Below are 23,442 nucleotides of genomic sequence, written 5' to 3' on the forward strand. Positions count from 1 at the left end.
TATCCACATTTTCCCTCCCCCTGTGTGCAAATGGTTCCCGAAGGACACCATTTGTGCATGGCTTATGTCACCTGAACAAAACATATATTTTACCTGTCACAACGATGCTCATCATATGTCTTCCATGTGCGCACGGTGCACGAAGCGCATCGTGCGTTCATGGCCCATCTAGCGTAACGTGGGCACGCGGTGCGCGAAGCGCACCGCGTGCTCACTGTGCGCGCACGGTGCGCGAAGCGCACCGTGCGCGCACGGAACGAACTGCGTTAAGTGGGCGCGCACGCCACAAATGGCGTAAAGTAACTTAGCATTTAAAAAACCGTACAAATTCACTGAAAAAACCATAGGTTTCACACACGTTATAGTTAGGAATTAACATTTAAAAAACCTTGCAAATTCACTGAAAAAACCATAGGTTTCACACATGTTATAGTTAGCTGGACATTTTACTGATAAAAAACCAATGAAATTCCCCCGTTATAGTTACTGTAGGCAACTATAACTCACGCGACCGTAATCCTCTGCTGATGACATATGTGTCTTTATGAAAAAAAAATATTTGTAATATATGTATAGCTAAAATTTAATGGAAGAAGACATGGGCAAATAAGTGTCTAAATACAGTATTAGCATCAGCAGAGGATTGCGGTCGCGTGAGTTATAGTTGCCTACAGCAACTATAACGGGGGAATTTCATTGGTTTTTTATCAGTAAAATGTCCAGCTAACTATAACATGTGTGAAACCTATGGTTTTTTCAGTGAATTTGCAAGGTTTTTTAAATGCTAATTCCTAACTATAACGTGTGTGAAACCTATGGTTTTTTCAGTGAATTTATATATATATATATATATTATCTACTGGTGGTCGCCAGTAGATAGTTGTAGTTAGGACCGTGTTTCCATAGGAAATCTCAAAATTCTATTTTTAAATAACTTTGGCACCGGTTGACGAATCCTCGCGAAATCTTCAAAACTAATGGGGCGCTCTGCTCAGCTCCTACCCTGAAAGTCTCGGGGGGATTCGTCAAGCGGGGCCGAGAAAAAAGGGGGGTCCCAAAACGCGTTTTCCACATGCATTTTCTCATAGGACATTTAGTCGAAGGTACAGCCCGAACGGCTGAACAGAATTAGTCCTCAGGTCCTCAGGTCAGGGATGTGCCTTTTGCATATATGGAGTCATTCTGTTCAGTAGTTCCTGAGAAAATTGCAGTTAAAAGTACATAAATATCTATAGCCGCGCACCATCCGCGCACCGTACACGCACGGTGCGCTCACCCTAACGTACGCTAGCGTAATTCTGATTGGTGGATTCATGACAGTCAACATTCAAATCGGTCGAAATCAGGAAGTGTCAGCCGCCATTTTGTGTGTTGTGTGTGTGACAGGGAAAAAGAAAGGTGGAGAACGTGAAAAGGGGGCAGGGTAGAGAGTTCCTGACCCCCTAGCCTTTGTCAGGGGGTCCCTGAAGGACCCCGAAGGGTGAAAAAAACATTTTATTTTTTTCCAAAAAACGCGGGGTGCGCGTACGGTGCACACACCCCCCAGCCGCCATTTTGAGTTTTAGAGGTAGAAGAGAGCTAAAAACACAAGTGGAAAATGTGAAAAGGGGGCAGGGTAGAGAGTCCCTGACCCCCTAGGCCTTCTCAGGGGGACCATGAAAGACCTCTTAGGTCTCAAAAAAAAAAAATTACAAAAAATATCGCGGGGTGCGCGCACCGTGCGCGTACGGTGCGCGCACGTTGGCAAAAAAACCCATTAAAAAATAGATTAAAAAATCAAGTTTAAGTGTTTAGATGTTGGATGGCTCTAAAAAGAGCCGTTGTGTTCATTGAGTGTTTTTTTCTACCTACAAGTAAGTACCGATGCAGAGTCTAAAGTTCAGGAGGAGACTCTGTTGCCTTCATCTGTGAAATGAACACCGTCTCCTCTATAAATGCCTTGCATGTTGTAACGCAAGTTGTTGTGGTATATAGAACCCATACCATAGTCTCTGAGGAAAGCAGAAACAGACTTATTTACGTGCTTTCTTGCTTTGTCAATCTGCGGACAATATTGGTTGGACCAGTTCCACTTTTGCCTTTGGCATATATTAGAATATACAAAGGTAGTTTGTGGAAAAAGTGACATCAATTGCACAAAGGTGTCCTTAACAAGCATTTCCAGACCTACCCCAGTTAAAGTGCCTAGGTCATTTCCACCACAGTGCACAATTATAATGTTAGGCTGTGGGAGATGTAGAAAAGATTTCACCAAAGGCATTAATTGGTGCCACTTTAACCCTCTCTGACCAATCCATTTAATGTCTACATTTGGCAAAGCAAGGTCTTTGAAAATACCTCTTTTTTCTGCATACTTTTCACTCCAGAAGACATAGCTATGACCTACAATCCACACTGTGAACATCTTTCATGGAGATCTGGATGCACTCAGAAGGTGTCTTTCAGTAGAATGGCAATATGAAAAGAAAGATATTTGTAAAATGGAGGCTAACATACTTTTTTTAAATAAAAAGAGCTCATTGGCTGTTTCAGAACATTCTACACTAAAAACTAGGCTGTATGTTTAAATTTTTAAAAGCATGTTTTGTATTGGTTCAGAAAAATGTGTTCCCACAGAAGACTACTTTGGATATGCTGTTAGGTTTGAAAAGTCAAGCACTCTTGCTCTTTGGATTAGAAACATTGTGTGCTGAACTTGTGACCTCTCTGCTCACAGCAGTGTTCCATGACCTGTTTCTATGGTAGGAGGCAGAAGTCATGTTAGGGGTAGGGATCATTTGGAAAGGGTTGACATTTGCAACCAATAGAAATGTGTGTTTCCATTTGAAAAAATGTGGGAAGCACTGTTATTTGAAGTTAACATGTATATGTGTGAAAAAAGAGAGGGAAACATTGCCATTTACTGGTTCTGCTGAGAGGTGTTCAGTTCAGAGATTCTGGCTCTGATAATCTGCTGTGTGAGTGCCACATTTCTTTCTCAACTACATACTTTTAAAGGTGAGTTATGAATTTGAGAGGGGATGTATGTGGTGCATTTTGATATAAAAAATGTAAATGAGATTCTTGTTTTAAAGTTGTGTTTTACATTTTATGTTTTGGAAGATATTTAACTGCCTTGAACTTGTCAGATCTTATGGAGTATGTCTTCACCAAAAGTAAAGGTGTACTGGTATCACCCAGGAATATTGTTTTCTGCCTAGAATCACACCATGAGTCTGTGTGCACACAGGAATTGTTGTCAGAGATTTAATTTGTGTTGGTCTGGTTTTGTAAGACTTGCATTCGCAGGAAAGGGGCAGCTTGTTTTCTTGAACTGTGATGGCTAGCATTCAGCACAAATCAATATTTCACAAATAAGAGGGAAATGCTAACACATTTGCAAACAACAGGGTAGATTTTCCTTCCACTCCTGCAATGGGTGAGGTAGTTCCTATGTGTTACAAACTGCAATTAAAACTTATCACACATGTACTCTTACATACATCTCTGCAGTCTTCATGCAGTTGTGCAAGCGTCCATGCTGATCTCTCTTGCACCTGACAATACACAGTCTCTAGAAACATACTTTTAGCACACATGCAGCTGCTTCTCCTGCACTCCCATGCTAAGTATACAGCACTGTGTGGTATTTTAGATAGTAGTGTGTAACGCTACGACATTCAACATCACCAAGGCTCATTTCTTTTGCTCTAGTCTAATCACTCACTCAGGTTCCACATGCTCATGCTGTAAAGTAGCTGTTAGGACATGTGCTCTTTTCTGTCTCTCTAAACAATAAGGAAAATGTGTCAGGCTGTTACAGTATTTAACACTTGCAAAACCACAGCGGTAAATGTGGTTTGAAATGGCCAATCAAAAATCGTTTTCTGCCTAGAATCACACCATGAGTCTGTGTGCACACAGGAATTGTTGTCAGAGATTTAATTCGTGTTGGTCTGGTTCTGTAACACTTGCATCCGCAGGAAAGGGACAGCTTGTTTTCTTGAACTGTGATGGCTAGCATTCAGCACAAATCAATATCTCACAAATGAGAGGCAAATGCTAACACGTTTGAAAACAACAGGGTAGATTTTCCTTCCACTCCTGCCATGGGTGAGGTAGATCCTTTATGTTCAAAACTCCAATTAACCCTTACCACACATGTACTCTTACATACATCTGTGCAGTCTTCATGCAGTTGTGCAAGCGTCCATGCAGATCTCTCTTGCACCTGACAATACACAGTCTCCAGAAGCACGCTCTTATCACACCGGCAGTAGCTTCTCCTGCACTCCCATGCTAAGTATTCAGCACTGTGTGGTATTTTAGATAGTAGTGTGTAACGCTACCACATTCAACGTCACCAAGGCTCATTTCCTTTGCTCTAGTATAATCACTCACCCAGGTTCCACATGCTCATGCTCTTAAGTAGCTGTTAGGACATGTGCTCTTTTCTGCCTCTCTAAACTATAAGGAAAATGTGTCAGGCTGTTACAATAATTATCACTTGCAAAACCACAGTAGTAAATGTGCTTTGAAATTGCCAATCAAATATTGTTTTCTGCCTAGAATCACAGCATGAGTCTCTGTGCACACAGGAATTGTTGTCAGAGATTTAATTTGTGTAGCTTTTATTGTATAAGACTTGCAGTCGTAGGAAAGGGATAGCTCATATGATATGTTTTGAAAAACTCATAAAAAATATAGTAATATATGTAAATTACATAAAGGTATATTTTTTTTAGTTTCTTTTAGGTATTGCTGAACAAGACTGAAATAAATCAAAGATGCCTATAAAATCAAGAAAGAGAAAAGAACAGCAACAACATCTATATTTGAAGACAACTGGACAACAAAAATTAGTTGAAGAACCTCATGTTGGAAAAAAGAAAAAGCCTTCTGGTAAGCAGACTAAGGATTTTTTTAAAAAATATCCTCAAGCAAAGAAAAAATGTAGAAAATATATCCACTGGAAATAGTGTTTCAAGTAGAAAACAACAAGACAATCGACAGAATATACTAAATGCTAATGTACAATCAGAAGTAAGAAAGAATGACTTAAAAAGAAAAATAGATTTGAAAAACATTCGTAGAAAAATGTTTCAGAGAAGAGTGATGTTCAATTTGCTAAAGGATGTGAAAAAATATAGGAAGAAAGCCAAATTTTATAAGAAAAAGAAACATATTGAATCAATTGTTGCAAAGCCTTTGGAATTAAAAAGAAATCTATTCATTTTAATTTTGAACAGGATCCGTACATTAGATAAATTAGTGAATGTAATGAAGTCAAAAAGAAAAAGAAAAAGAGAAGTAAAAAAAAAAACTTTTGTAAAGTGTTCTTAGGAGAATGGAAGCATAGTTCAAGTACTGAACCATTTTTTAATGAAGAGAGTTATCTTCAAAGTAATAGTTTGCTGCATGCAGTTGACACCAGTGGTCGAGCTTATGAAGTTAAGGATGGTTGTGTAATGGAAAAGTAGAAAATGGTTCTAAGCAATGAGGAAGAAGTGTTAGCTGATGAGGTTATGGGGAGACATCCTAAAGCCCCAGTGTACACTTGGAATTGTAGTAGTATTTGTACTGTACGACAGGAATCTATTGATAAATTTCGTGACTTTCTAAGAGAATATAGTAAAAAAAAGTGTTAAACAGAAGATTAAGGTGCTTCAAAGACTAGATCCATGCAGAGTGAGAGAGAATACTGGTTTGCAAGGACATTCTCTGGCTTGTCTTTCTAGGAAAGTTTGTCAAAGTGTTTTTCACCATTTTAGGATGCTGGCAGTTCATCATACTGAAATGAGAACGTTTGTGAGAAGATTGTATTTTGCTAAAAGTCCAGCACTAAAGTTACATGAGTTGAATAGTGCTCTGTTCCGTGGATCTGTAACAGATGTGAAGAAGGTTTGTGAGGATATTGAGTTTTGTTACTTTGGTCCAGAGCAAGAAAGTGCAGGAAATGACACAGTTATTGAAGAAAATGTGGAAGAGAATGTAGAACCCACTGGTAGTAAAACATTTGAAGATCAAATGACAAAATTTACTATCATCTCTAATGAAACACCAAATATTACTTGTATTTGTTGCCGGAGAAGCCATTATAAATATCAAACAAGGAATGTTGATCTCTATAAAAAAAGTGAAAAAGAAAATAATTCTAAGTGGAAGGATTTTGCTACATATTTATTTCTGGAAAATTATTTTGATTTGGGTGAAGATCAGCGTATTTGTAAATACTGTTATAACAAGTTAGAAGAAAATAAAATGCCTGCTAGAGCTGTACATAATAATTTAGATTGGTTGTAATCCTGCAGAGCTTAGTGATTTAAATACGTATGAGTCTATACTCATTCAATGTGTCCATCCGTTTCAGACTATAGTTCGTATGGAGCCCAAAACAGGTAAATTACCTCCTTCAGATTTACAAAGAGGTTTAAAAGGAAGAGTTGTCTATTTGCCATTAGATTTGAAAAAAAATATTGAAACAATTGATGCAGATAGTTTGGAAACTGAACCATTAGTTATTCTGGTTAATGGTGTACCTGCAAAGAATAAGAACATTTGGTAGGAGCTGGTGGATGTACGCAAAGTACAAAGAGCAAATTTAGATTTGAAAAGAAATAATAAATGGTATGAATCAATTTATATGGATGAAGATGAAGAAGATTTACTAGCAGACACAGGAATACCAACTGGGCAAATTGAAAAAGTGGATAAGTCAAAAGAAGAAGAAATTTATGAACATTTCAGCATACATCCTCTTCATTCTAAAGAAGTTATGGGAAACACTATTGATCTCTTTTAGATGAAAAAAGCAAAATGAACCCCCGTGAGTGTATGGGAGGAGAGCTTGGAAGCTTGTTGCTTTCCCCAGCAGTTTCCTACAGGAAAAGGTAGACGATATGATGAACGTCCAGTACAGATTCCTGCTTCTGAGTATCGGACTACAAGATTATATGCAGAAGATCCAAGATTTCGTCAAACTATTTCTTATTTGTTCCATCTTTTATTTGAAAGTGACTCATCAGCACTATCTTATGCAGTAAATCACATTTTGAAAACTGGAATACATCTATATAATGTGTCTGCAAAGGATTTTCTGAACAAAGTGCAACAGCAAGATGATCATTTGGAATCTCAATTGATTAATCTAATGGCTTGTCAGCGTGGGACTAATGAATATTGGTACCGAAACCATGGAGAATTGAAATGTATGTTACGGAATTTAGGAACTCCTACATGGTTCTTTACCCTAAGCTGTGCAGAGTACGCTTGGGATGATTTACTGGATTTTCTTCGAGAGGCAAATTCAAATATTGAAAACATCCAATACAAGACAGCAGGAGAATTGTGCTCATTGGATCCGGTAAATGTTTGCAGATATTTCAATCATAGATTTGAGGCTATGATGTCCTTCATCTGCAATAAAAAAAATCCACCTCTTGGAGAAGTTGTGGATTTCTTTTGGAGAAAAGAGTACCAAGCAAGAGGTGCTCGTCATATTCATATGCTGTTGTGGATCAAGGATGCCCCAAAATTTGGAACAGATTCTGATGATGCAGTTTTATCTTTCATTGAAGGATATGCAACATGTGCTATACCTAAAAGCACAGAAGAACATTTTTTAAATGAGCAAGTTTTACGTTTCTAAAGTCATCGGTGTGGAAAATACTGTCGACGAAAGTACAAGAGTAAAGATAAATTCTACACAAAATGTCGATTTGGATTTCCACGACCTGTTCTTTCAAAAGGAAGAGTAAACAGTTTTATGTCAGCTGTGCGACATACTATTACAAGAAAATCGCCTAAGAATACCTACAACCTAAGAAGAAAAGAAGAGTCAAAATATATAAATGACTACAACCCAGTCATTTTATCCATGTGGAATGCTAACATGGATTTTCAGTATGTAGCTGTCAATTCTATTTCTGTTGCTCGGTATGTCACATCTTACATCATTAAATCTGAGAAAACGGAATTGAAAGAAATGTGGGAAGAGATTTCTCACGAGAAGACTGTCAGTAAAAAGCAATACAGTTTCAGTTTAAAGATGTTATCGCATCGAGAAATTGGGTCATACAAATGCTCAGATAGGTTATCATCTGCAAGTCTGTACTCCAAATCCAGAAGAATAATTTGGGTAAGTTTAGGCCTTGCAGGAATGCGAAATCGGGTACTGAAATCTATTCGAGAAATTGAATATTTAGCAGAGTATGAACCTGAAAGTACAAACATTTTAAGAACAAACATGTTGGACACATATTACCCAAAGAGATGTCATCATCTTGAGAACATGTGTCTCTATGAAGTACTGCAGAACTACATTTATAAACTGAATGCCACAGAAGACATCAACAATGGAAAATATAAAGTCATTGGTGAGGAAGGATGTTTAGTAAAACAAACAAAAGGAAGTTTGATTAATCACAGAAAGCTGAGTTGCAACACTACTGACAAGAAGGAATTTTACCACTTAGCACTTTTACAGTTGTTTAAACCATGGCGCTCAGAGGATGAATTACTTGGACATTTTCAAAGCTATGAAGATTCCTTTAATGCATGCAAAGATACCATAGAATGCAGTACTTTCACAACTTATGTACAAATGTTAAATGAAGAAATTGAACAAGAAGCAACAATTGCAGCTGAAGTAGCTAGAGACAGTTCTCAAGACGGTCAAAGTTCTGGGACACTCAGTCAAGATCCCCTAGGACAACCAATCGTAGAAAATGAAGCTGCAATAGCCATGACTGAAGTGGAAACAGCTATGAATCAAGCTCAGGAAGATTTAATAAACTTACCAAATTTGGAACAGCAACTGAATGATGAAAAACAACAAATTTATGAGGAAGTCACAAAACAGATTGATCATGGATTACTACATGAAAATAAAGAGTGCTCATGCAGATGATTTGAACCAATCAGAATGTATGTGAATGGACAAGCTGGAACTGGAAAAAGTTTCTTGATTAAAGTAATTAGAAGCTACCTACAGAAAAAAACTGATTCAACTTTGTCTTGTATTGCTACTGCTCCAACTGGGTTAGCAGCATATAACATAAAAGGAATTACCCTCCATCGTTTGCTAATGTTACCAGTAGAGCATGAGAACAAAATACAATACCACAAGCTAACAGGAGAAGCATGTTTTGAAGTTTCAAGAGTATTGAAAAAAATGAAAGTTCTCATTATTGATGAGGTAAGCATGGCATCAAACTTAATGCTTGCCTTTGTGGATTTAAGAATGCAGCAAATTCTAAAGACAAACTATGACGTGCTATTTGGAGGAAAACATGTTATAGTTTTTGGGGATCTACTGCAGCTCACACCAGTTAAAGGACAACCAGTATTTCATACTCTTACACATGAAGACACAAAAAAGTTGTTAGGAAGTATAGGTAATGTGAATATTTGGACATACTTTGAGTACAAAGAACTCATTACCAATATGCAGCAAGCAAATGATGATGATTATGCAAGTATTCTCAAAGATATCAGAATTGGACTACTCACAGAACATGGAAGAAAAGCTTTACAGAGTCGATTGCTATGTAATTTGTTTCCAACAGAACAAATAGTTCCAGAGAAAATATACAAGAAAATTGCTGAAAAAATATACCGTAATCTGCTTAATGCCAACACTACACGAATGCTCTATATTCAATCAAGAACTTTTGAAATTGGAAAATGAAGAGATTGTAAAACTGGAAGCTGTGGATAAAATACAACATGAAGGAATAACTATTATATTGACAAGCAAATTGACAACTAAATTGGATTCTCTAGAGAAAAACATATCGAAAACAGCTGGTTTAGAAAAGAATCTTTATGTATGTATGAACTGTTGAGTAATTTTAAGACGTAATTTGGATGTAGAAAAAGGTTTAGTGAATGGAGCTATGAGTAAAGTTGTGGGTTTTGTTAATTACCAGAAAAAAGATGGAATTGAATTTTTTAAAATAAAATTTGATCAGATTGAAGAGGTTAAAGACATTAGTCGTTCAGTTCGTTTCTTGCTTGTGAAAGACTTATATGTACGTAGGATGCAGTTTCCGTTTTCTCTAGCATATGCTGTAACTATTCACAAGTCTCAAGGATTAACTGTAGATAGTGCTTTTGTAAACATTGGATCTAGTGTGTTTAAAGAAGGTATGGCATATGTTGCTTTGTCATGCGTGAAAAAAATCTGGTTTATTCATGATAGACTTTGATGAGTCAAAAGTTAGTGCTGATGCAAACTGTGTAAAGGAATATAATAGATTAAGAAGAAGCTATGCTCCTCATTTAGGTCAGTATCCTGTGTTTGAAAAACGTGTTGTTTGTCGGAAAAGGAGAATTGAGAATATCTGTAATGAGGATGTACAGAAGAGAAAACAAAAGCAGAGTGATGTGATTCCAAGCAAAAAGAAAAATGACAATGTTGAAGAGGTTGTTGGTTGTCATTTTGAAAATAGCTCTGGTGTCAACTGCTACGCTACTGTAGTGCTGAATGTTGTATTTTATCTTGAAAATGTGCAAGAGCAGATAATACTAAATCATGAAAAAAAATTCTGTTCTCTGCTGAGTTTTCTTTATTAGAAGCTGAGTAATGATAAAACTAAAATAGAAAGTGCTTCTGATGTTAGAAATCTTTTAGATGTATGTTCAGAATGTACACAGTTTACACAAAATGTCCAGCAAGATGCACAGGAATTCTTAATGTATATGCTTATGGTACTGGAAGATGGGTAGAAATAAAAAATATGTTTGGTCTCTCTTATAAAGGGGAACATAGTTGTGAAAACTGTTTGAACACATGCAGCTCTAATGTTGATTCTGAAAGGTTCATATATTTAACATTACCAGAGAGTAAATCAGTGACTTTTAGTAAATTAGATAAAGATGCAAATCACAACATGGAATGTGCTCAATGTAAATTAGAAATGTTATCAACGTTATTTTTAAAGAAATATGAACAGTATGTAATTTTAATGATGCAACGTTGTAGAGCTGATGGAACAAAATTGGACACTGTGTAATGATTCTCAATTGATTTTCAAGCAACGTTTGCCTGCAGAATTACCAAATACCTACTTAATTTTTCTAAAACCAAAATTTTAGATACAAATTGCAGCATCTGAAGAAACCGCTATTTCGATTTTATAGAATTAACATTGGATATTTCACCAAAAAAAGAATTTAAAAATTACCATTTGACCTCATGGAAAGGTAAAAATTTCTATTGTGGACTTCTTTGACAGATATTATTTTGGTGTATGAGCTTAAGCAACAAGATTTACAGACGTTATTTATTGGAAATAGTTATTGTTCTTAGATGATATTTTTAATATATATGTTACATTTCTATCAAGGTATGTTTTACTGAGGAGAGATTCAGGGCTTTTTTTAAACAATCTTTCAGATTGTTAATTTTTTTGCCCACTGTTAAGTGATGAATGCAATTGATTTCACAATTTGCAGTGAAATTCAATATAATCTGAAAACAGCAAAAAAAGGGCAAAAAATTACTTTGTTAAATATGAAAATATGTGTACTGTATTCTAAAATGTATTGTTAAATATTACTACTTTTTTTCTTTTTTTTCAGATCGAGTTATTTTGTTGGTCAGGTAAGTTTGAAATATCTGTATTTCTCACCCCTTCACTTTCATGCTCCCTTTTCTTCACTTCTCCTCACTCTGCTTTTCTCATTCCCCTTCTCTCTGTCTTCTTCCTTTACTGCTCTTTCGTAACTCCCTCACTCCTTCTATACTACTCCCATAGGTTTACTGCCTCCATCACTACTTTTTCAACCATGTATCTCTCCCTGTCTCCATGTGTCTCAGTCATTCTAACTGCCTTACTCCTTCTCAGTTCCTTGCTCTCTGTTTCTGTCTCTCTCCCTTTGTCTGTCTTACCCTTAATTTCCTTAACATCTCTGGGGCAGATTAACAAGGCCTCTGCGCCACCACTACGTCACTTTTCATAATGTACTGGTGGCGCAGGGAGCTCCTTCATATTTACAAGGAGAGGAAAAGCCACCCTGCGTGACATTTCCTCTCCACATAAATACAGCCACTTCACACGCAGCACTGTGCGTTGAAGGGGCGTTCCATGGGTGTTGTTGTGGGTGTTCCCACGCAACACACAAAGAACTAGACACATCTCCAGGTTTACGAGAAATCGTAACTCTGGAGATGCGTGTGAATGCTACGCCACCCTAGAGGTGGTGTTGCAAGGCACAACGAGGAGAATTTTTTTTATTTCTCCTAGTTTTTTCCTCTTTTAGTGCGTCCTCCATTCTACAGCACACATTGAAAGAGGAAAAAGCCTCTTGTGATTGTTTTTGTGCAGGAAGGTGTCCCTTCCTGCACAAGAACAATCTCCCCACCACGCAGGCATCCTTGAACCATGGTGCAAGGGAGCCTGCGCCGGCGCATCGCTGCAGTTTGTACGCCTGCGCAGGGGAAGCATAGAGATGCGACAAAAAAATCGTATAAAAAATAGAATTAAAAATAAAGTTTAAGTGTTTGGATGTTGGTTGGCTCTAAAAAGAGCCATTGTGTTAATTGAGTGTTTTTTGGTACCTATAAGTAAGTATCGAAGCAGAGTCTAAAGATCAAGTGGAACACTCTGTTCCCTTCATCTGTGAAATGTACACCATCTACTCTATAAATGCCTTGCCAATCCCCTCACTATTTCTTCTTATTTCGTGGGACAAGGAGCAGAACAGGTATCAATTTTAGTTGTAAATGGCAGAAGCGCACTCTACTGCAGGGAGTGAGGAGGACATCTGGATGCCCTCAGAAGCATTGATTCATAGTAGTTTCTCTTCCAGAATCTTCATACACCATAGCCACTCCCCTCACTATTTCTTCTTATTACCTGGGACAAGGAGCTGAGCAGCAATCAATTTTAATTGAAAATGGTAGAACAGCAGTGTATTTCAGGGAGTGAGGAGGAGACCTGGATGCACTCTGAAGGTGTTTTTCAGTAGAATGACAAAATGAAAAGAAAGATAGTTGTAAAATGGAGGAATAAAAAGAACTCATTGGCTGTTTCAGACCATTCAACACTAAAAACGAGGCTGTATGTTTACATTTTTAAAAGCATGTTTTGTATTGGTTCAGAAAAATGTGTTCCCACAGAACATTACTTTGGATTTGCTGTTAGGTTTGAAAAGTCAAGCACTCTTGATCTTTGGATTAGAAACATTATGTGCTGAACTTCTGACGTCTCTGCACACACAAGTGTTACATGATCTAATGCTATGCTAGCAGGCAGAAGTCATGTTGGGGGTAGAAATCATTTGGAAAGGGTTAAAATATGCAAAAAAAAGAAATATGTGTTTCCATTTAAAGAAAAGATGGAGAACATGAAAAGGAGGCAGGGTACAGAGTTCCTGACCCCCTACCTTTTGACAGGAGGTCCCTGAAGGACCATGAAGGGTGAAAGAAACATTTTATTTTGTATAAAAAAATCGAGGGGTGCGCGTACCGTGTGCGCGCGGTGCACGCACGGCAGGGGAAAAAAATAAAAAAATAAAAATAAAATAAATAAATAACGTGTTTAGATGTTAGGTGGCTCTAAAAAGAGCAGTTGTGTTAATTGAGGGACAGAGGAAGAAAGGAATGGCAAAAATTATAGGGTGCCGCACGTGTGCTGCTGTATCTTGATCTCTATTAAACAGAGGGTGTATATCCAGAGGAGCAGAAGAAGGTGAAGCTGTCGCCGCAGATGAAGTGCTCGGCTGAGCTGCCGATGATGTACTCAGCTGAGCTGCTGCGGATGTGCTCGGCTGAGCTGCTGGAGGGTTTTCTCTAGCAGCTCGAGAATAAGCCACAGGATGTACATCCCTAACGTGCCTGATCATAGTGAAGATACTAAAAGAGTATTTCTTTTTAGGATCTCCTCTTGATAAGACACGATCACAAAGAGTGCAGGTGACTTTGGGAGCATTCACTTTCCTCTGCCCCTGTGGAAATGTAAAAAATTGCCATAGAAAAGAGTCTTTCTGTTTCCTCTGTCTCTGTCTCACAAGGGTCTCCTGCTCACTCCCAGAAGATGACTGCTGCTCTGCCATTCTGAAGTACTTCTCCCAGGGAATCAGAAGTAATAATGAGGGGTGTGGGTGTGGTGTTGGAAGTTTCTGGAACTGAAACTACTATTAACCAATGAAAAGTGTTGTTTCTTGATCACATGACTCACCGTGCACGCACCGTACGCTTACGGTGCGCATGCGCATACGGAGCGCGTGCGTACGGAGCACGCGCGCATGCGCGAAAGGAGCACGCGCGCATGCGCGTACGGAGCACGCACGTATGCATCACGCATGAAGTACGCATGCGCACGTAAATCACGTACGCATGCGCACACGGAGCACGTACGCATGCAAGCCACGTGAGCGCACCGTACGTGTACAGTACGTGTACCATACGCGTATAGGGCGTGCACGGTCAAAAACCCTTAAAAAAATATATATATTGTTTAGAGGTTTATAGAAGATATTAACTATGCTGTTCAACTATATCTAAAATTGAAAAAAAAAAAGCTGAGCCATTCCATATCGCAGGATACCGTAAATCTATAATTATATACATAGGTAGCATATTGTAAAATAAATAAATACAAAATATAATAATACATTCATAAATTAGCATTTAAAAAACCTTGCAAATTCACTTAAAAAACCATAGGTTTCACACACGGTATAGTTAGGAATTAGCATTTAAAAAACCTTGAAAATTCACTGAAAAAACCATAGGTTTCACACACGTTATAGTTAGGAATTAGCATTTAAAAAACCTTGCAAATTCACTGAAAAAACCATAGGTTTCACACATATTATAGTTAGCTGGACATTTCACTCGTAAAAAACCAATTAAATTCCCCCGTTATAGTTAGTTCAGCCAACTATAACTCGCGCGCCCGCAATCCACTGCTGATGACATCACATATTACATCACTCATGACATGGTCAGTGACATCACTCATGACATCACTGAGGACATCTCAAATGACCTCACTGATGACATCACTGATGACGTCATCCATGTGATAAGTTACCACATCTTCTCACACCCTAATATAACCTTTGATACGCCGACTCAAAATTTAAGAGTTCCATTCTCAAAAGCCAATAACTACATACCCACTTATTAACTCTTAGGTGTACATACACCTCCACTCATTCACCTGTACAGTCACTCATACTTACAGTCACTCCATACAAAACTATCATATGCATTTATACACCTATATAGACACTCAAACACTACCAATCATCCATAGAGGTACTCTCACACCTACTCAGTCATGCAAAAAATCACACTCCCATTTACTCACCTATGCGGTTATACACACTCAAGTTCACTTACTCATAAAAATAGCATCACATTCTTACGCTCTTATAGAATCATTGATACAAGCACACACTCATCCATACAGTCACTCTCACAATCACACACTCTCACATCTACCCACTTATATACTCTTACACGCATATATACTGCCTTTCACATATGTAGTTAGTCACAAATGTACCGCTGAGATATACATTCAATCCCTAACACACCCATACATACACTCACTCAACCATACAGTCCATCACAGATGCACTCTTAAAACCATGCACCCATAGAATACCCCACTCACACATCTATGCATAGAGTCACACACACCCTACCCACACAAACACTCAGGAACCCATACAGATACTGAGACAAACAATCAATAACTCATATAGACACTTATATAGGTATTCACAAAACCATGCCGCCACTTATACACCAACATACAGACACATACAAACATTTACACAGTTTAGTCACTAGTCTGCAGTAAGATACATTTAATGACTCACTTATAGAGTCAGGTACGCACCAAAGAAAATCATACATTTACACACTTGTACACCCACTCATTCTTCAACAGGCCTTTCCCTATATATATTAAACATATTAAAATTGTTCAGAAACACATACTCAATGGATGATGTCATCAGTGATGTCATTTGAGATGTCATCAGTGATGTCATGAGTGATGTCACTGACCATGTCATGAGTGATGTAGTATGTGACGTCATCAACAGTGGATGGCGGGCGCGCGAGTTATAGTTAGCTGAACTAACTATAACGGGGGAATTTCATTGGTTTTTAACGAGTGAAATGTCCAGCTAACTATAACATGTGTGAAACCTATTGTTTTTTCAGTGAATATATATATATATATACCACCTGCTTTATTTTAATTTTAATTTATGTATATATTAGGTTATATATTATATATATTACCAACTGGCGGTTTCCAGTAGGTAGTTATAGCTAGTACTTCGTTTTCATAGAAAAAGCATTTTTTGTTTTGCTACTAACTTTGGCACCATATGACGAATCTTCACAAAAGTTTCAAATCTAGTTTTCCACTCACTTCAGCTGCTGTCTGTAAAGCTTTGGGGGGATTTGTCAACTGGGGGCTGAGAAAAAGGTGGGGGGTCCAAAAATGCTTTTTCCCCATGCAATTTCCCATAGGGATTTTAGACATGACTGCAGCCCAAACCACTGAACAGAATTACACCAAATTTGGCATAAAACTAGATCTTGGTCCAGAAAGATCTCTTTTTGTAATTTAATGTAAATCCATTCAGCGACTTTGAAGTTATTGGATCAAAAGATTTATGTACATTTAGGGACTTGGAGAGTCCACAGATCTGATAGATCTCATGCTGAGAACTGATTTGCTGCCATCACTTCAACCAGGAAGTGTTGGCAGCCATCTTTGGACTCGGAAAAAAAGCCACAAGGGTACAGGGTAGGTATGCTTGGCCCCCTAGGGTTGGTGGTGGGGTCACATAGGAACCATGCCGATGGCCAAACACGTTTACAAAAAAAAAATGAAATGTCATGAATTTGCAGAGGATACGGTACAAAAAAAATAGTAAACAAGCACGGTTTCCTGCGCTTTTTTTCTTGCCCCTTGGGTGGGCCAGATACTGGGGAAAGTTATTTGTATTAATATGGGGGAGGAGGATCCATGAGACCCCCCTCCCCAGGCCAATTCCGTCTCGGAGACCCCCTCCTCCGGGGCCTGGTTGATATTATCCGAAGGGAAGGGGGTCTGCACGGCCCCCTCCCTGCACCGATTTCAGCCACAGGGACCCCATCCCCTGGGGCCTACCCTTACTAAAACTGGGATGGGTGTGCATGCCCCTCAGGCCTGTTTTGTCCCTAAGGACTCCATTCCCTGTCCGAACTTGAAAAGGGGGAGAGGGTACACAGCCACATCCCCTGGGGCCTAGTCACAAAAGCAAAGTGGTGTGGTCCCCCACCCAGTGGTCTTAATGGCTCTAGGAACCCCATCCCCTAGGACCAGCTCCTTCAATGTCCCGGTGTGCCCACCACGTGACTTAGCGGTTTCAGTGTCTGCACTCATGCGAAAGACTACATGTAGCATGGGGATGGCCTCATGCGGGTTTTAGCAAACCCCTCAGGGTACATGGCCAAGGCCATGCCCGGCCGCAGTTGAATTAAAATATGTAATTAAATATTACTTTATGTAAAAAGAGAAACCTAGACATTCACTGAAAAAAACAAAAGTTACAGGGAAGTTTTAGTTAAGAAACAGAATTTTAAAAACCTTCAGCCATGTTCCCCATAGGCATCGAACCTCACAGAGGCCTTCGGCCGTGCACAGTAGGGTATGGCCTCAGGAACTGCCACCAATCCCCCGTAGGCACCCAATCCCATGCCATGTATGGCATTTGGCTGTGTGCGACAGGTGTTGGATTCAGGGCCTACAGCCAACCCCCCGTATGCAACCTTGCCCATGGTATGCAGAGCTTTTGGCCATGCACAGTGGGCCAGGCCTTTCGCCCAACCCCCCACAGGCACCTAATCCCGCTTCACGCTTGGCCTTCAGTCATGCAGGACGGGGGTTTAGATGTAGGGCCTGGCCTGTGACTGGACCCTTTAGCCAATCCTATTCACAAACACCCACCCCTGCGAGGTCAGCTATAGAAATTCTCTGAATAAAACAAAGGCTACAGGGACATTATGGTTAAGAAATAGAATTTAAAAAACCTTTGGCAATGCTCAGGGGCAGCTAGCAACCAGGCCCTGTGAGCAACTCCTCGTAGGCACCCATTCTCATGCCACGCCGTGTGCGGCAAGGGTTGGCCGCTTTCACCCACCCTTGCACCTCAACCAGCTTTCAATCATGCTCGGTGGAGGGTCAGCCGCAAAGCCTGGCTGTGGCCAGGCCCTGTGGCACACCCGTGATATATGGGTAACCTGGGAGGGGGCCATGCAGCCTCCTTCCCCAGGCCAATTACAGCCTGGGGACCCGATACCTTGTGGACACCCAAATATTAAAAGGGTAAGGGAGCCAAGGCACCCCCCTCCCCGGGCTTGTTTTGGCCCCGGGGACCCCATCTCCCGTGGCTTGGCCAATTAGTGAAAGGGAAGGGGGAGTCGTGTTGCCTGCCTTTCTGGGCTGATATCAGGCACAAGGACCCATCCCACAGGGCATGGCCGATTAGTTGAAGGGGGGGAGCCATGCAGCCCCTGTCCACAGGCTGATTCTGGACCCCATCCCCTAGGGCCCAGACACTTGTGTGCACTGTTGGGGCCCACGGGAGAGCCTTTATACCCCCACGGTCTTTGCAAGCTCCCTGCCTCATGCATGAGCCAGCATTGCTTCTGCAAGCAGGGAGCAGCAAAAAGTGCTGCTTCCTCTATGTGTGAGCAATTCTTTCATCTGTTTTCTTGCCTGTTTGACAGGGTAAGGAAAACAGATTAAAAATCTGTTCCCAGTGGGGTGGAGCAGCTTTGTGCTCCTGCCCGCTGGGAGCAGACTTACTGTTTATTTTTGCATGGCGGGAGCTGTCAAAGCACCCATCAAGTGAAAGCAAGCAAACATGTCCCGATGGTGGGCACCTCCGGACATATGAAGCCGGCTCTGGAGGATGATGGTCCCCAGGCCATTAATGGTTCCAGTAGGGGGACGCGCCCCTCCTCTTTGTATTTGCATGGCATGCCCCAGGGAGGTCGAGGTCTCCAGGTATGAAAATGGCCCGGGAGGGGGAGCGCTCGGCACCCTCCCCCTTATCCTAAATCAGTATGGCCCCAGAGAAGTGGTGGCCCTCAGGGCCATAATGGGCACAGGAATGGGATCCTTGTGGCCCCCTTCCTCTGTGAGAGAGCTGGTTGTTTGTGTGGCCATAAATGGCCAGGTGAGGAGTGCTGCGTGCACCTCGTTCCTCAAAATAAATATTCAAATTTGCCCGCAGACCTGACCCATACGGGGGTTAATCTATAAATGAGAGCGGGAGACCTTGCTTGTTTTTTTTAACATTTTTCCTGAGATCCACAATTTTCATTAGAATTTTTTTTCTTAAAAATGCCTTTTGACACTGGCAGGGACCCCACCACCAGGCCTAACGGGTCGGGTATTCCTACCCTGCCATGTTCTTTTAAAAAAAAAAACTTTTGGGGGGGATTTAGCTGTGTCCGAGTCCCAAAATGGTTGCCAACACTTCCTGGTAAAAGTGTTGGCAGCCAATCATATCTCAGCATGAGATCTGTCAGATCCATGGAAAATCTGTGTCCCTAGATATACAAATGTATTTATCCTTTAATATTTCAGAAACTACTGAACAGATTTGCACCAAATCACGAAAAGAGATTTTATGGACCAAGATCTACATATATTACAAATATTACCTACTGGCGGTCTATATATATAATGAAACCGTCCTTTTACCCCTACTGCCAAGAGGGGTATCCACAACACAGGTACGGACCACAATGGCACTCCAAGATTAATTTGCAGATATATTTATTCTTTTGTTTTTTTCATAGCACCACAAAGTGAATCGGACCAGTGTCTGCCCAGACGCGTTTCGATCACACACTTCACATTGAACTTTGATCTTCAACGACAGAACATGGCACCACCGCAGAGTTTAAAAATAATAGGGTTATTTTTATTTCATTTTAGCACACACCACAGTGCATCAAAAATAGGACAGGCCTACGCGTTTCGGCTTCACAGCCTTCTTCTGGACCAATATATATATAAAACTTCTCCTCTCCACTATAAATGAGAAATGCACACGCACCCTTCGAAATTTCTATTCACATCAAACCAAAAGCTCAACGCATTTTGGCTACCAAGTAGCTTTGCTCATGACACACACAAACAAACAAACATTGACAGACAGATAGACACAGACACACACAGACACACCCACACACACATGTTATACAATTTCTTTAGTTTCTTCCACCACTTCACAATCCTGTTGTATCACTCTATTGAGGGGGTTCTTTTTCATCCCTGTTTCTTCCTTTCTCACTGTCACTGTTTAACTTTCTTTTCCTTAATTTTCTCCCATTTCTACCTTTCTCTCTGTTGCTCTTGACCAAAGTCTGATGATGCGAAATATGAGGGCCCACAAATGAATGTAGCCTGCTATCACTGACACAAATTAGGCACTTGTCACATTCGTCCTGCAGGCAACTCCCAAAGCGCCTATTGACTAATGCTAAAGGCCAAGAGTCGCAGGTAATTATGGGATGGGGAGAAGAGGAAGAGAACAGGGTCTATTACCTATTCTAATGCTGGGGTGAAATCTGATATTTAAGAAGGTGAGACTATTAAATTGAGTGGAGATTGATTTATTTTAGGAGAATGTTTCAGATGTGCAAGACTAGTTACTGTATTGAAATCTATGAAGACACATTGCTTTTTAGGAGGGTGGGAATCTTTGAAAAGAGGGTGACACCCTTTAAATGAGGGGGGATGGCAGGTAGGAGGGAACGTACAATGACAATGCACCCATAAATCCTTAAAATTATTCATGGTTGCTTTTATCATCAAGTATTATGTAAAGAAGCAAGGCTGATGTTTATTTCTGTGATAACAGATTCATATGTACTGTATTATACAATGAAATACTAATAAAAACGATATCCCCCCCCCCCAAAAAAAGTATTATGTAAAGAAAGGGGATGTATGTCGTTACAACGCACACTTTTACAACGCATGCACTTACAACACATTTTTTACAACGCAACATCCACTACAACGCATTCCATTACATAGCATGACACTACATTGCATTTTTAAAAACTACCTTTACAACGCATTCCATTACATCGCATACTACCTTTACAACGCATACCATTACAACGCATAATATTAAATTGCATTTAAGGTAAGGGTTGGATAGTATAGGGGTAAAAATTGCTATTCTAACTCCAGGGGGTGCAACAGTAGGGTAAGTGTTGGATAGTATAGGGGTAAAAATTACTATTCTAACTCCAGGGGGTGCAACAGTAGGGTAAGTGTTGGATAGTATAGGGGTAAAAATTACTATTCTAACTCCAGGGGGTGCAACAGTAGGGTAAGTGTTGGATAGTATAGGGGTAAACATTGCTATTCTAACTCCAGGGGGTGCAACAGTAGGGTAAGTGTTGGATAGTATAGGGGTAAAAATTACTATTCTAACTCCAGGGGTGCAACAGTAGGGTAAGTGTTGGATAGTATAGGGGTAAAAATTACTATTCTAACTCCAGGGGGTGCAACAGTAGGGTAAGTGTTGGATAGTATAGGGGTAAAAATTACTATTCTAACTCCAGGGGGTGCAACAGTAGGGTAAGTGTTGGATAGTATAGGGGTAAAAATTACTATTCTAACTCCAGGGGGTGCAACAGTAGGGTAAGTGTTGGATAGTATAGGGGTAAAAATTACTATTCTAACTCCAGGGGGTGCAACAGTAGGGTAAGTGTTGGATAGTGTAGTGTAATATTATGCGTTGTAATGGTATGCGTTGTAAAGGTAGTATGCGATGTAATGGAATGCGTTGTAAAGGTAGATTTTAAAAATGCGTTGGAGTGTCATGCTATGTAATGGAATGCGTTGTAGTGGGTGTTGCGTTGTAAAAAATGCGTTGTAAGTGTAGTGCGTTGTAAATGTTGTTCCCCAAAGAAAGGAATACTCCAAAGCCCCGGCTCTCACATTTGTCGTTTTATGTTATACAAAACTGATACATGAGCTTTTAAAACTAGCTACAAATGAAATGTCCTGTGGAATACACAACCTGTCTGATACTAGCAGATGGAGAAAAGGTGAGGGTGAGGAAGAAGGAGAGGAAAGAGTATGAGAGACAGAAAGAGAGAGAAAGACAAAGAGAAAAATAGAAAATTGGGTCTGGCTGGAACGTTTTTGCCCTCTCTGCATTTAGTTCCCGGTCCTGCCCTGATTAGCTAATATATTTCAAAACACCTATTTAATTGTTAATCAACCATGGCATGATACATTGGCACATTATTTTATAGTACAGTAACTAAATTGAACCAACACCTGTCTCCTCTCGTACCTACCAACTGCTGCCTTGTTTAACAAGCACTCTACTAATCTCCCTGAACATCTATCCAGACCTTTTAAACCTTTTAGCTGTGGAAAGGATGGGAACCTTGAATGTGTTTCTTTGTAATGCCATCTGTCCACACTTTTTTAAACATGACTAAGCATCCCTCTACCTGACGAACTTTCAGGCCTGTTTTAGTCAGTTTTTAGTAGTTAAAGATTATGTAGTATCTTAACAAGTGATTTTCAAAAGAGAGGCTGAGGCACAAAGACATGGCACCTAACACATTAGTGAGTAAGATGTTAAACAGATTAATGTGGTGCTGAAGTTTAGAAGACTAGCCATCTTAATCTTCAACACCAGGAGAAACTCTCCATCAGTTTGATAAAAGTATGACTCAGCACTCACATAAGATCAATTTTTTTAGTATTATCGACAGCATGAATTCAAAATTCAGCTACATAATGCACAGACTCCTAGGTTTTTTGTTGTTGATAAAATAGATTCTTTATTCGTGATTTTTTTAACTGACATTTTTTTCTTCAATGATTTTCCTGTAGGCAACAGATTTCATCAAAAAGGGCTTCTTCAGGGCTTATTTCATGTTTTTGTGAAAAATGATGTGAGCACTGGTGACAAGGTTCAGTGTATTCAATGAGTGGTCTTTGGAAAATAGTCCATATGTGGTTTAAATGACATAGAAGAATGAATCTTTGTAATCAAAAACTTCTAGCAGTTCCAGAAAATATTTTTTCCAGTCCCCTTCAAGAGTAATATCTGTGAAATTTAGAATGTCATGAGAGCAATACGTTCACAACTTGTGACGCAACGTGTGAGTTACAATACTCCAATATTCACAGGGCCTCATCTGTTATTGCCCTTGTGGGGTTCCAAATTCCACAGATGTGGGTCCGGTGTTACTGTGCCACTATTCAAGCTAGCCTGGCTGATGAGGGGTGATACCCCAAAACTGATCCCAGGATGCTCGTTTCTGGTTGAGGGAGGACCTGGCTTGGCAGTTCGGGCTGGACTGTTCCCATGAGGAGCAGAGTCAAGACTGATTTGCTTATGGCTGGGTCTAAACTCAGGTTACATAGTGAGCAAAAGAACAATGGTTTTTAC

The sequence above is a fragment of the Triturus cristatus genome, chromosome 9 (genome assembly GCF_964204655.1).
Source record: "Triturus cristatus chromosome 9, aTriCri1.1, whole genome shotgun sequence".
Taxonomy (NCBI): Eukaryota; Metazoa; Chordata; class Amphibia; order Caudata; family Salamandridae; genus Triturus; species Triturus cristatus.